This window comes from Dendrobates tinctorius, unplaced genomic scaffold (genome assembly GCF_039654945.1).
Source record: "Dendrobates tinctorius isolate UK_male_01 unplaced genomic scaffold, ASM3965494v1 ptg000036l, whole genome shotgun sequence".
Taxonomy (NCBI): Eukaryota; Metazoa; Chordata; class Amphibia; order Anura; family Dendrobatidae; genus Dendrobates; species Dendrobates tinctorius.
Window position 1 is genome coordinate 35710846 of NW_027361704.1, and position 14850 is coordinate 35725695.

Consider the following 14850-nt stretch of genomic DNA (forward strand, 5'->3'; position numbering starts at 1 on the left):
CATTTTGGAAACTAGACCCCCCAAGGAACTTATCTAGATGTGTGGTGAGCACTTTGAACCCCCCAGTGCTTCACAGAAGTTTATAACGACCGGGCTTGAAAATAAAAATATCGTATTTTTTCCACAAACATCATCTTTTAGTACCCATTTTTTTTATTTTTCCAAGGGTAACAGGATAAATTGGACCCCAAAAGTTGTTGTCCAATTTGTCCTGAGTACGATGACACCCAATATGTGGGAGAAAACTACTGTATGGGCACACGTCGGGGCTCGGAAGGGAAGTAGTGACGTTTTGGAATGCAGACTTTGATGGAATGGTCTGCGGGTATCATGTTGCCTTTGGAGAGCCCCTAATGTACCTAAACAGTGGAAACCACCCACAAACGACCCCATTTTGGAAACTAGTCCCCCTAAGGAACTTATCTAGATGTGTGGTGAGAACTTTGAACCCCCAAGGGCTTCACAGAAGTATATAATGCCCAGGCATGAAAATAAAAAAATCGTATTTTTTCCACAAACATGATATTTTTGCCCCCAATTTTTTATTTTCCTAAGGGTAACAGGAGAAATTGGACCCCAAAAGTTGTTTTGCAATTTGTCCTGAGTAGGCTGATACCCTACATGTGGGGGTAAAACACTGTTTGGGCGCATGGCAGAGCTTGGAAGGGAAGGAGCACCATTTGACTTTTTCAACGCAGAATTGGCTGGAATTGAGATCAGACACCATGTTGCATTTGGAGAGCCCCTGATGTGCCCAAACAGTGGAAACCCCCCAATTATAACTCCAACCCTAACCCCAACACACCCCTAACCCTAATCTGAGCCCTAACCCTAGCCCTAACCCTAGCCCTAATGGGAAAATGGAAATAAATACTTTTTTTAATTTTATTATTTTTCCCTAACTAAGGGGGTGATAACGGGGGGTTTGATTTACTATTTATGGCGGTTTTTATGTTTGGCGGCTGTCGCACGCTAAAAGACGCTTTTTATTGTAAAAATAGTTTTTGCATCACCACATATTGAGAGCTATAATTTTTCCGTATTTTGACCCACCGAGTCATGTGAGGTCTTATTCTTTGCGGGACGAGTTGACGTTTTTATCGGTACCATTTTTGGGCACGTGACATTTTGATCGCTTTTTATTCCGATTTTTGGGACGCAGAATGAACAAAAACCAGCGTTTCATGAATTTCTTTTGGGGGGGTGGGTTTACACCGTTCCGCGTGCGGTAAAATTGATAAAGCGGTTTTATTCTTCGGGTCAGTACTGTTACAGCGATACCTCATTTAGGTGTTTTTTTTATGTTTTGTCGTTTTTTTGCAATGAAAACTATTTTATATAAAAAATAATTATTTTTGCATCGCTTTATTCTGCGAGCTATAACTTTTTTATTTTTTGCGGATGATGCTGTATGGCAGCTCGTTTTTTTGCGGGACAAGATGACGTTTTTAGTGGTACCATGGATATTTATATGCGTCTTTTTGATCGCGCGTTATTGCAGTTTTTGTTTGGCGGTATGATAATAAATCATTATTTTTTGCTTCGTTTTTTATTTTTATTTTTTAAGGGGTTAACTAATGGTACAGTTTTATAGGGCGGGTCGTTACGGACGCGCCGATACCTAATATGTGTACTTTTATTGGTTTTTTTTTTTTATTTTCAAAAAATGAATTTATTGGGGAATATTTTTTTTTTTTTTTACTAATTTATTTAGCGATTTTTTTAAAATTATTTTTACACTTTTTTTTTATTTTTTCTTTACTTTATTACATAGTCCCAGGTGGGACATCACTGTCCTGTGACAGATCGCCGATCTGTCACATCACAGATCACTGTGACAGATCAGCAATCTGTCACAGGCAGTTCTGCAGACTTCCTCATGCCTGCGCTTTGCAGGCAGTGAGGAAGTCAGCTCCCTACAGGCCCCCGAAGGCCCCCGTCGCCATCTTGGATCCGGGGGCCTGTAGGGAAAGAGTCCCCGCAGCAGCGCTGCACATTGCGCTGCCGTGGGGGGCTCAGGGAAGCACGGAGGGAGCCCCCTCCCTGCCGGTGCTTCCCTTTAACTCCCGATACACCGCGATCGTGTTTGATCGTGGTGTACAAGGGGTTAACGTGTCGGGGGCGGTCCGTGACCGCCCCTGACACATTGTGCCGGGTGTCAGCTGTGACGTACTATCCCGTCCATGGGCATAGGGGCCCGGGTCCCATGGACGGGATAGTACGTCGGATGGCAGGAAGGGGGTTAAAGGAAGGTGACATTAAAGGGGATGTCTTACTTCACTCCCCTTCACAGTAGGTACAGTAATAAGGACACATACGAGAGCAGCGGCTCAGTATTGGAGTAACAGCAAAATGAATAGATGGGGAAGGTTGGGCATAGTTATGGACAGTGCTTGAAATGTGAGAAGTCAAATGTGTTGTTGTAATCTCTGCAGACGAGAAGTTGTCACGTCGGTCTGGGCAAGATGCAAAAGACGCGGAAAGTGAACGACTCCATAAGAAGGAACGCCAGCTGTAAGTCACAATCTATAACTGTATTGTGATCTCTTATATGGTCTGCAGGAGTGGTATCTACCACACTATGGTCTCCATATTGTAATATCAGTGTATGTTGTTGTATATAGATTTATTTTCAACCACAGCGCGGTCATCTGCTGATGTTCTCCTAAACTCACAATTACAGGTGCGCCACATAGCTGTAGTCAGGATTACCTGATTGGGGGCACACTCAGATTTTCCTCCCCCTCAAGCTGAAACCCTAGCTACGCCTCTGATTACAGACACTCTGCACCAGGCTGTATTATGGACACTCTGCACTAAGTTGTTTTATGGACTAGCAATGCTGCACCAAGCTGTATTACGGACATGCTGCACCACGATATATTGAGGATATGCTGCAATGGGCTGTATTACGGACACTCAGCACAAGTCTGTATTACGGACACTCTGTATTACGGGCACGCTGCATCAGGCTGTATTACAGACACTCTGTATTACAGGCACACTACTCCAGGCTGCTGTATTACGGATATGCTACCTCACGCTGTATTACAGACACACTGCACCAGGCTGTATTACAGACACTCTGCACCAGGCTGTATTACAGACACTCTGCACCAGGCTGTATTACAGACATTCTGCACCAGGCTGTATTACAGACACTCTGCACCAGGCAGTATTACAGACACTCTGCACCAGGCTGTATTACAGACACTCTGTATTACAGGCACGCTACTCCAGGCTGCTGTATTACGGATATGCTACCTCACGCTGTATTACAGACACTCTGCACCAGGCTGTATTACAGACACTCTGTACCAGGCTGTATTACAGACACTCTGCACCAGGCTGTATTACAGACACTCTGCACCAGGCTGTATTACAGACACTCTGCACCAGGCTGTATTACAGACACTCTGCACCAGGCAGTATTACAGACACTCTGCACCAGGCTGTATTACAGACACTCTGCACCAGGCTGTATTACAGACACTCTGCACCAGGCAGTATTACAGACACTCTGCACCAGGCTGTATTACAGACACTCTGCACCAGGCTGTATTACAGACACTCTGTATTACAGGCACGCTACTCCAGGCTGCTGTATTACGGATATGCTACCTCACGCTGTATTACAGACACTCTGCACCAGGCTGTATTACAGACACTCTGCACCAGGCTGTATTACAGACACTCTCACCAGGCAGTATTACAGACACTCTGCACCAGGCTGTATTACAGACACTCTGTATTACAGGCACGCTACTCCAGGCTGCTGTATTACGGATATGCTACCTCACGCTGTATTACAGACACTCTGCACCAGGCTGTATTACAGACACTCTGCACCAGGCTGTATTACAGACACTCTGCACCAGGCTGTATAACAGACACTCTGCACCAGGCAGTATTACAGACACTCTGCACCAGGCAGTATTACAGACACTCTGCACCAGGCTGTATTACAGACACTCTGCACCAGGCTGTATTACAGACACTCTGCACCAGGCTGTATTACGGATATGCTACCTCACGCTGTATTACAGACACTCTGCACCAGGCTGTATTACAGACACTCTGCACCAGGCTGTATTACAGACACTCTGCACCAGGCAGTATTACAGACACTCTGCACCAGGCTGTATTACAGACACTCTGCACCAGGCTGTATTACAGACACTCTGCACCAGGCTGTATTACAGACACTCTGCACCAGGCAGTATTACAGACACTCTGCACCAGGCAGTATTACAGACACTCTGCACCAGGCTGTATTACAGACACTCTGCACCAGGCTGTATTACAGACACTCTCACCAGGCAGTATTACAGACACTCTGCACCAGGCTGTATTACAGACACTCTGTATTACAGGCACGCTACTCCAGGCTGCTGTATTACGGATATGCTACCTCACGCTGTATTACAGACACTCTGCACCAGGCTGTATTACAGACACTCTGCACCAGGCTGTATTACAGACACTCTGCACCAGGCTGTATTACAGACACTCTGCACCAGGCAGTATTACAGACACTCTGCACCAGGCAGTATTACAGACACTCTGCACCAGGCTGTATTACAGACACTCTGCACCAGGCTGTATTACAGACACTCTGCACCAGGCTGTATTACGGATATGCTACCTCACGCTGTATTACAGACACTCTGCACCAGGCTGTATTACAGACACTCTGCACCAGGCAGTATTACAGACACTCTGCACCAGGCTGTATTACAGACACTCTGCACCAGGCTGTATTACAGACACTCTGCACCAGGCTGTATTACGGATATGCTACCTCACGCTGTATTACAGACACTCTGCACCAGGCTGTATTACAGACACTCTGTACCAGGCTGTATTACAGACACTCTGCACCAGGCAGTATTACAGACACTCTGCACCAGGCTGTATTACAGACACTCTGCACCAGGCTGTATTACGGATATGCTACCTCACGCTGTATTACAGACACTCTGCACCAGGCTGTATTACAGACACTCTGCACCAGGCTGTATTACAGACACTCTGCACCAGGCAGTATTACAGACACTCTGCACCAGGCTGTATTACAGACACTCTGCACCAGGCTGTATTACGGATATGCTACCTCACGCTGTATTACAGACACTCTGCACCAGGCTGTATTACAGACACTCTGTACCAGGCTGTATTACAGACACTCTGCACCAGGCTGTATTACAGACATGTAAGCAAAAATCCCAGTTGCATTACAAATGCCAGGGTGGTGGCACAAATTGTGACCCACGCTACAGAGAAAAAAAGCCAACTCCAAAAAGCTTGAGAAAAATAGGAGGAATCAGGAATATAGGATAAATAAAGTAAAAAAATGTAAATTTTATTAGAACATTATTAAAAAATGGCCATAAGATGAAATGACGAGATATATAAACAAACACATGCAACAGGGTCATACATAGTGAGAAAATGTATAATAACACATCATTAGTCAATATAGAAAAGAGAGTACAAGGATATTAAGTGATATACCCTGGTAATTCCTGCTGCAATGTATCGAAAGTGCATAATAGTAAAATTCAATAATGTAACATGTATAAAACAGGGACAGAGCTTACCAGGGATGGAAAACAGAACCTGAGATGGATAGCAAAACCCCAACACGCATTTTGCATGTCCCAGATACCGCTTCCTTCCTTCAGCACAATCTTTCCCTAAGTGCTGTTAACAACAGTATTAATATGATTATAACTAGCTCTAAGAAGTGCTCTTGTTGTGTAAGGGGGTGAGATAGAATTACCTCCTTGCTTCCCTTCCTCTAATTGTTATCCATGTGTTGATGTTTACATATGCTAATGTTGGTAATGTCTGTTAATATTTGTGGTACTGCTACATAGTGATATGTATTATCGCTCACATTTATGGTACTGCCACATACAAACATGTGTTACCATTCTTTGTAGAATTATATTATGTTGTGTTCCTATAGTGTAATACTGTATATAATATAATGTAATGATGTTTACTAATGCTCATGTACAGTTTAGGGAAAGTGAAGTGTATCCTTCGGACAATAGAGGGGGCATTATAGTGTTTGCAGTTCTTTATTTCTAGGGTAACTGTAGTATTTATGGTAACCTCTAGATGGGGGCATACTAGTTGGCACTGTAGGCATAGTTTATAGTATGGTTATAGGGGGTTAAGTGTAGGAGGGGCTGCCGGGTGGTACGACAGAAGTTTCTAGGAAGTTAGTTCAGACGGGGCCAGGGTGCCCAAAGTGTCCACATGGGCTATGGGCCCGGACAGCTCGGCAGCCACGTAACGTTAAATCGCTGCTGCCCATGTTATCCACGGCCACTGTGCATTATAGTAGTGGGCCAGAACAGGAGATGAAAGATGTGGCGACTCATCGCCTGGGTGGATGCCTTAAAGGCAGGAGTCGGTTGGACTGAGGAGATGAAGGAGGTTGGAGCTTCAGTGAGAATGGTACAGACAGGCCGGATGCTTTACCAGAGGCAACCAAACTGGGTGGCTGATGATTTTGAGTTTGGGGCGAAACAGGCCGAAAGAATTGTCATCATGGCGAGGTTAGGGCAGGAAGAAACTGGGAAGCAGTCTAGGACGGTCCGGTCCGGACGTGTGCTGCACAGAAATGACAGCAGAGCAGGGAAAGATGAGGAGACAAGTGAATCTCATGATGTGCCGACTGTGGATGTAACATGTGAAGTTTTAACTAAAGAGAATGTTCAAGTTATCCTGGACTGTGTCCCCCTTAATGGGAGTCACCTGGAAGAGGGACTGTCGTCACCCAGGAAGTGCCAAAGGGGACCTAAACCTGGAGATGCAGGTACGCTGAGAAGAAGAATACAGTTTTCTGTAAGGGACAGTCAGGACACAGATGCTTCAGTGTCTCTGGTCATGACTACAGTCCTGGCCTCCCCTTATATTTGGCATAGTCAGCAGGATCCGACTACCTCACAGTGCGGAGAACCCACAGAAAGAAATTATGATGAAGATGTGTGTGCAACTGCTGTGCCCCTGAAAGATGACAGGGAGAAAGAGCAAGTAGTCGCTGTATCTGAAGAAGACTTTAGGAAAGAAATACTGGATTTGCCTACTATCGATTTTTTTGACTACACCGGACTTGACTCCTGAATTAAACTTGACTGACTGGAACAGAAAGTCTAACACTACTACTGCGACCAAGATGGCAGCAGTGAGATTGGCGGGAGATGGTCGAGAAGAAGCAAACAACAGCGAAAACCGTGTCCTTCGTGGGCATTGCCATCGTCTCCTGGTGCAAAACCTGCATGTCAGTATGCCCTGGTCCACCCCTGGTGGGTGCGGATGAAGAGGAAAAACCTCGCCCCCTTCTACTGACCAACAATGGATGGGTGGAACAGCTGGAGGCGGTCTCATCTGATAACAGATGGGAACTGAAGGAACAAGTCATGTATGGCCACATCTATCGGCATTGGCTGAAGAAGGCTGATGATATGGAGAAGCAGGAGTCAGACAGCCAGTGGGGAACGGAGCTCTACCCGGTGAAGTCTGAGTTTTTTCAACCTCCGGAGCCATTGTGGAAGAGCATGGAGTCTCTTTCATGTGCCGGAACCAAGTGCTACGGTGCTGAGCCTCTTGTAGTCAGGGCATTCGGACGCCAGTGCGGAGGAAGACCACAGCCGCGGGACAAGGGTGTGCAAAATGTTCTACAGGGGGGTGATGAGTACACCCTGGCTCCGACTCCACAGGGTTTGTCCCGCCCCTTCCTTGTCTACTTCCGAAAGTGGTCCCCGGGATGTGTCGCACAGTCATCGGGCGCGGGTGACTGAGGCCGACACGAGTGTACAAGTGGATGTTCCCTGTTCTGTCCAGGCGGAAGAACACCCACTCCCATCCACATCAGTTTGGCGCTGCTGCCCTGCCAAGGTGGGCCCTGAAGTCCGCGGCTGCAGAATCATCTTTGGCCCATACCAGGGCATGGAAACTGGAAAAGAACAAAGGCGTCATGGGACTCTTCCCGGAGTCGGTGCAGGTCCAAACATCAGCTGGCACCCCGGAGCCTGATGGCACTACCATTGTGCAGTCTGCATCCTCTGCGGCTGCAGAGATGACAACGGTAAATAAAGGAGCGACACAGGTGCGTGCCATTGGACTTTGCAAATCTAAAAAATAAAAGAATGCTGTGCTTGTTGCACCCCTATTGGAACTGGGACTGTTCTGCGTCCCTGTGTGCACTGTAGCCCTTAACGAAGAAAACCCCGCCCATGATAAGCCAGCAGAATGCGGCCTTTAACAACGCTGAAGAATAAGCATTGTCCATGTTATTTTTGTTGCTTGTGTGATTTCGGCCCAGAGGACTGCGAGCTAGGCGGATTATATGGAGCCCATGGACTCTTCTTGTTTTTTTGCGCTCGTTGCGCCCATTCTGCTGGAAAAAGGAGAAACTGCCCTATTAATTGGAGACCACTGGAAAGACTGTACTTCCCTCAAAGGAAGGGGGAGCTTGTCCTTAGAACTGCTGTCCTATGTGTAGGACACGAACTTTGGTGTGTACCGGATACGGCTTAGATTAAGCCAAGTGACTTGTGTTTTATATGTTAAAAAAAATAGTAAAGTTTGAATCATGCCTTGGTCGAGGATGACCAAGTTCAAGGAAATGAGAGTATAAGGGGGTGAGATAGCATTACGTCCTTGCTTCCCTTCCTCTAATTGTTATCCATGTGTTGATGTTTACATATGCTAATGCTGGTAATGTCTGTTAATATTTGTGGTACTGCTACATAGTAATATGTATTACCGCTCACATTTATGGTACTGACACATTCATACATGTGTTACTATTAGTGTTGAGCATTCCGATACCGCAAGTATCGGGTATCGGCCGATATTAGCTGTATCGGAATTCCGATACTTTTTTCATATCGAATACCGGAATCGGAAGTTTCCATAATGCTAGGAGCCCACTCGATTTGATTCAGCCAATGGGGATCCTCAGAAGTGTGGGCACATCCTGTTAGGCATGTAGGCATGTTAACTACTGGCATGGCTGTGATTGGCTGCTGAAATGATGTCATGATGCACTATAAAAACCGCAGCAGCTACCATTTCGGGTTCACTCTGCTGTGAATTCAGTTAGGGACAGGCTGCTGTTGAAGACTGTGAGGGACAGTTAGAAATAGCGATCATCAAACATATCTATTGCTCTACCCAGGCTACACAATCCACCACTATAGCATTTTTTTAGCCCAGCAGCGCTGTTTTAATAGCTGTCTGCAAGGGCTGTGTGAGTGCAGACCCACGCTGTGTAGTGTGTCCTGCAGGCACGTCTGCTTGTAGGCCGCCCAGCGTGTGTCTCTGCCTCATACACATTTTTCTTTTATTGCTGCTTTTTTTTTCTCCTGTATAGTGTGCTTCCATACGTATCCATATACATTGGTTGCAAACACTAAAGGAGTGGACAGTGGAGCCTTTCAGCAGCCTTTCAGTGCTATAGGCCATTTCTCTGCACTGTTTTTGGCTGTCTGATAGGTCTCTCTGTGTGTGAGTGCAGCTCACGTTGCAGTGTGTTCTACAGCCACCGCTGGTTGTAGTCTGCTCAGCGTGCGTCACTGCCTCATACATAGTCCTTTTTTTGCAGCTAATTTGTCCAGATTTTTGCTCCTATATTAGTGTGCTTCCATCCGCATCCATTGTCATTGGTTGGTTGCAAACACTATATAGGATTAGATAGAGGAGCCTTTTTGCTGGCTTGTGCCCTTCAGGGCCAGCCAGACTAGTATCACCCTATTTTTTGGAGCCTCATCAATTGCATTGTAGGTTAGCTTCCTGCATTGTAATCGCTCCAAAAAGTTTGTGATACTATAGCTTTCAAACTTTGGTCACATCCTTTTCTTTCCCCCCCCCCAAAAAAAAAAAGGAAATAAAGTTCACCAAACACTCCACTTTAGAGTTGTGTAGGCCACATTAGATCATATTAAAGTGTAGTACACACACTCTTAGCAAAATTAGTGTTTCTTATACTGGTTAGCAGTTGTTCAGGAATAAGAACACTGAGCCCCCCTTTTTACTTTTCTGCCTATCTTTATCAGTCTACCAAGATGAAGAAGGCAGGGAGTAAGGCACATGGTCGTGGCCGTGGAGCTTCAGCAGGGAGAGGACGGGGGGGGGGATTCATCAGGGAGAGGACGTGTGGATTCGGTGTCTGCTGTGGCCACCAGTGACCCGGCATCCCCCACTTTTACCAGGCAACAGTCCTTCATGCGCAGCTTTGTAGGACCTCGCCGTACCCCACTGCTGCGTGATGAACAAATTGAAGCCATTGTCGGATGGATGGCAGCTAACGCATCCACTTCAATGACTTCCGCATCCTCTCAGGGCCAGAGCACTGAAGAGCAACCATCTGTCTCTTCACCACCTGCCAAATTGCCCAGGCAGTCTGAGAGCCCTGGACAGGAGCCATCTCAATCTTTACTTCTGTTCTCAGAATCTGTTGGCTTGAAAAGATTTGGCCAGCCAAGCATTATAGAGCGTGAAGAAGAGGGAGTATGCAGTGATGCGCAACTGCTTTGTCCCTCTGAATCTGAAGAGGCGGGTGGGCCAGTGCCTATTGTCAGCACACCTCAGTACTCATCTGATGATGATGAGACTCAGTTGCCAATTTCTGGTGCGTACGGTGCTGGCGAGACAACCCAGGACCAGCCGGTGCTTAAAGAGGGGAGTGGAGATGATGAGGTCCTTGACCCATCATGGCGTCAGCCACAGGAAGGTGGCGGGAGCAGCTCTGAGGAAGAGATTCCCTGAACGGCCAAAAGAGGAGGGAGAGGGCGGGGGAAGACTTGGTTGCCTGTAGCCTCCACTTTGGCACCCGTGAGGAGCAATCCTCTTCCAAAACACAAAACGGGTGCTCCCAGGACTTGCAGTGCGTGGTCTTTTTTTGACACAGTTGCAGATGACATTTGCTTTGTCAAATGCAAGCTGTGTCATCAGAAAGTGAAACGAGGGAAAAATGTGAGCAACCTCAATACCACAAATATGTGGAAACATGTGCATACCAAGCACGAGGTGGAGTTACACAGACACACTGAAGATGTAGGCCAACCTTCAGCAGCACCTACCACCTCTTCAGCTCGTGTTGGGGCCTCTTCCTCCAGCTCACACACAGCTGGTTCGGCTTCCTCACTGGAACGCCATGGAAGAACCTCTGCCATTGTTGTCCAGAGACCCAGTGAAATTCCACCCACTGAACCACGTTCTCAGTCATCAGCACACTCCCAGGCCACTCACCAGCAATCGGTAGCACAGGCATGGGAGAAAAAGCGGCCATACTCGGCAAACCATCCCCGAGCACTGGCTCTGAATGCCGGCATTGCCAAACTACTGGCCCTTGAGATGCTGTCATTCAGGCTGGTGGAGACTGACACCTTCCGGAACTTGATGTCATTGGCAGTTCCACAATACAGTGTGCCCAGCCACTTTTATTTCAGCAGGCAAGCCGTCCCTGCCCTGCAAAAGCATGTGGAGGGAAAAATTAAAAATGCGCTACTAAACGCCGTCAGTAGCAAGGTCCACCTGACCACCGATGCGTGGACCAGTAGCCATGGACAGGGACGATACCTTTCCCTCACTGCCCATTGGGTCAATGTTGTGGAGCCGGGTACAGATCTGGAGAGTGGCTCTGTACGTATTCTGCCAACTCCAAGGATTGCAGGAATGCAGTCTGTACATATTGAGTCCTCCTCCTACTCTAGTTCCTCGGAATCAGCACTGCATGAGCCTGTTAGGCCAGATATGAGCACAGGTGTGGCCAAACATCAACAGGCCATCCTTAAATTAATTTCTTTGGGGAATCGGAGCCACACAGCACAGGAGCTCTGGAATGCCATCAAGCAGGAGAGCGATGTGTGGTTTGTGCCAGCGAATCTCCAGCCAGGTTTGGTAGTGAGTGACAATGGCCGAAATCTAGTTGCAGCTCTGGGCCTAGGCAACCTCACTCACGTACCATGTCTGGCACACGTGCTCAATTGGTCGTGCAGAGCTTTCTGAGGGACTATCCGGATCTTGATGCACTGCTGCACAAGGTTCGCCTAGAGTGTTCTCACTTGCGGCGTTCCAGCATGGCAAGATCGCGCATTGCATCTCTGCAATGCCGATTCCGCCTGCCAGAACATCGCATCATATGTGACCTCCCCACCAGGTGGAATTCAACGTTACATATGTTGGAGCGGTTGTGTGAGCAGCAGGCAGCAGTAATGGAGTACCAGCTGCATCAGGCGCAAACAAGTCGCACTGTGCGCCGGACACACTTCACCACCACTGAGTGGGCCACTATGAGGGACATCTGCCAAGTTTTGCGTGCCTTCGATGACTCCACGCGGATGGCCAGTGCAGATGATGCACTAATCAGCATGACTGTCCCCCTTATCTGTCTGCTTCAAAAAACCTTACAAGCACTAAGTGAGGAGGTTTTTGAAGAGGTCGAGGATGAGGAGTCAGAAATGCCATCTGCTTCTGGCAAGTCTGCGCAACGTGCTTCCACACAAAGGCCCAGGCAGGGGACACTTAGTGAGGAGGATGACGAGGAGTCAATGGAGGAGGAGGAACACATCTCTCCAGAGGAGGGAGGTACACAAAGCTCTAGTAGTCAGTGTGTACAGCGAGGGTGGGGTGATGCTGAGCAGGCTGAGATTCTGCCTCAAGCTGGGGACAGCGTTTCCGGTCCAGTTGGCAGTCTGCAGCACATGGTTGATTTCATGCTGCAGTGCTTGTTAAATGACCGCCGCATCGCCAACATTCTCCACACGGCTGATTATTGGGTGTACACCCTCCTAGATCCTCGCTACTGGGACAACTTACAAAGCCTCATACCACAGTTGAAGCGGGAGCGTAAAATGCGGGAGTACCAAGAAACACTTGTGCAGGCCATCATGTTCTCCATTCCCCCCGCAAGTGTTGCTGGTAGTGCTTTTCAAAGCAGCCATGTGGGTAGAGACAGTGGAGGAAGCTCTGCACAAAGAGGTAGCAGAGGCAGTGCTGCAGGACAAGGCAAGGCCAGTATGGCCCAAATGTGGACAAGTTTTGTGGGACCACCACAAACGGCTACACCATCACAGATGGCTCCAGTCAGCAGGAGGCAACGTTTCCGTCAGATGGTGACAGACTACTTGTCTTGCCCTGTTAGTGTACTCCCAGACGGCTCTTCCCCGTTCAAGTATTGGGTCTCTAAGCTGGATACATGGCCAGAGCTTAGCCAGTATGCATTGGAGGTGCTGGCTTGCCCTGCTGCCAGTGTATTATCGGAACGTGTCTTTAGTGCTGCAGGTGGTGTGGTAACAGACCGTCGCACGCGACTATCCGCCGATAATGTTGACCGGCTTTTGTGAAAATGAACAAGGCCTGGATCTCACCTGAATTTGCCAGTCCTCTTCCAGAATAAATAATTGGCTGGCAACAGGATCCAGGTCTCCTGTTGTGTTCATGTTTCTATGACCTGAACTTTATTTCCTGGGCTCCGACACTGCCAGTTGGTGCTCAGAAGTGCTGTACGCACAGACAAAACACTCGCTCATGTGTAAGTGGGGTTCGGTAACGTCAGCTGATCCCCTGCTGTGTGTACGGCAAACTCTCCTGCTGCCTACAACTTCTGACTACCTCTGATTTAATATGTTCTCTGATTTGCCCTCTGTCTCCACTCTGTTTTGAGTATTTCCTCCGGCCTACAACACCGCCTGTTTCTGCTCTCAAGTGCCATCTGCACAATCAACACTTGTTCCTGTGTTACCTGGGTCCTGTAACATCTGCTCATCTCCAGAGGCGAGTCCGGCAATGTCTCCTGCTTTGTCTACTTTCCCACTACTTGTAGTGGAAAAGTGGAGAGAGCAGGAGACATTGCCTGACTCACCTCTAGGGAGAAGCTGCTGTTACAGAACCCCAGTAACACAGGAACAAGTGTTGGTTGTGCAGACGGCATTTCAGAGCAGCAACTGGCGTGGTTGGAGGCCAGAGGAAATACTCGAAACAGAGTGAAGACAGAGGCCTAATTGGAGTACGTTGACAGTTAGTAGTAGTGTAGAAACAATCTAAAACTGCCACCAAGTAGGCCTCAGCCTACTACCTGATTTTCCCTGGGCTCCAACACCACCAGTTGGTGCTCAGAAGTGCTGTACGCACAGACAAAACACTCGCTCATGTGTAAGTGGGGTTTGGTAACGTCAGCTGATCCCCTGCTGTGTGTATGGCAAAGTGTCCTGCTCCCTCCAAAGTCAAAATACCTCCGATTTACACCTGGCTCCTAGTAGGCCTCAGCCTACACCATGATTGTCCCTGGGCTCCAACAACGCCAGCTGGTGCTCAGAAGTGCTGTCCACACAGAAAAAAAAACACTCGTTCATGTGAAAGTGGGGGTCAGAAACGTCAGCTGATCCCCTGCTGTGTGGAGGGCAAACTGCTGCTGCCTCCAAATTGTAACAACTTCTAATTTAAACATTCTCTGATTTGGCCTCTGTCTCCACTCTGTCTCTAGTATTTCCCCTGACCTCCAACACCGCCAGTTCCGGCTCACAGTTGCCGTCCACGCATTCCACACTTGTTCCTGTGTTCCTGGTGTTCTGTAATGTGAGCTGATCCCCCAATGTGTGTCCGGCACTGTCTCCTGCGCTGTCCACCTTCCCACTACAAGTGGTGGGAATGTGGACAGAGCAGGAGACATTGCCAGACACACATCAGGGGATCTGCTGACATTACAGAACCCCAGTAACACAGGAACACGTGTGGATTGGGCAGACGGCTACTGTACGCATAAACTGGTGGTGTTGGTGGTCAGGTGAAACCCTGGAAACAGAGTGGAGACAGATGCCTAATTGGAGCACG

At 47.9% G+C, this 14850-nt stretch overlaps 1 long non-coding RNA gene across 1 annotated transcript in view; it reads left to right on the forward strand.

Annotated features, from left to right (window-relative positions):
• Nucleotides 1–2323: 2323 nt before the first annotated feature.
• Nucleotides 2324–14850, forward strand: part of LOC141087964 (uncharacterized) — a 119748-nt gene continuing 107221 nt past the window's right edge. The window contains exon 1 of the long non-coding RNA XR_012231786.1: nt 2324–2514. This is a non-coding gene — a long non-coding RNA (uncharacterized lncRNA). The remainder of the gene's footprint in view (nt 2515–14850) is intronic.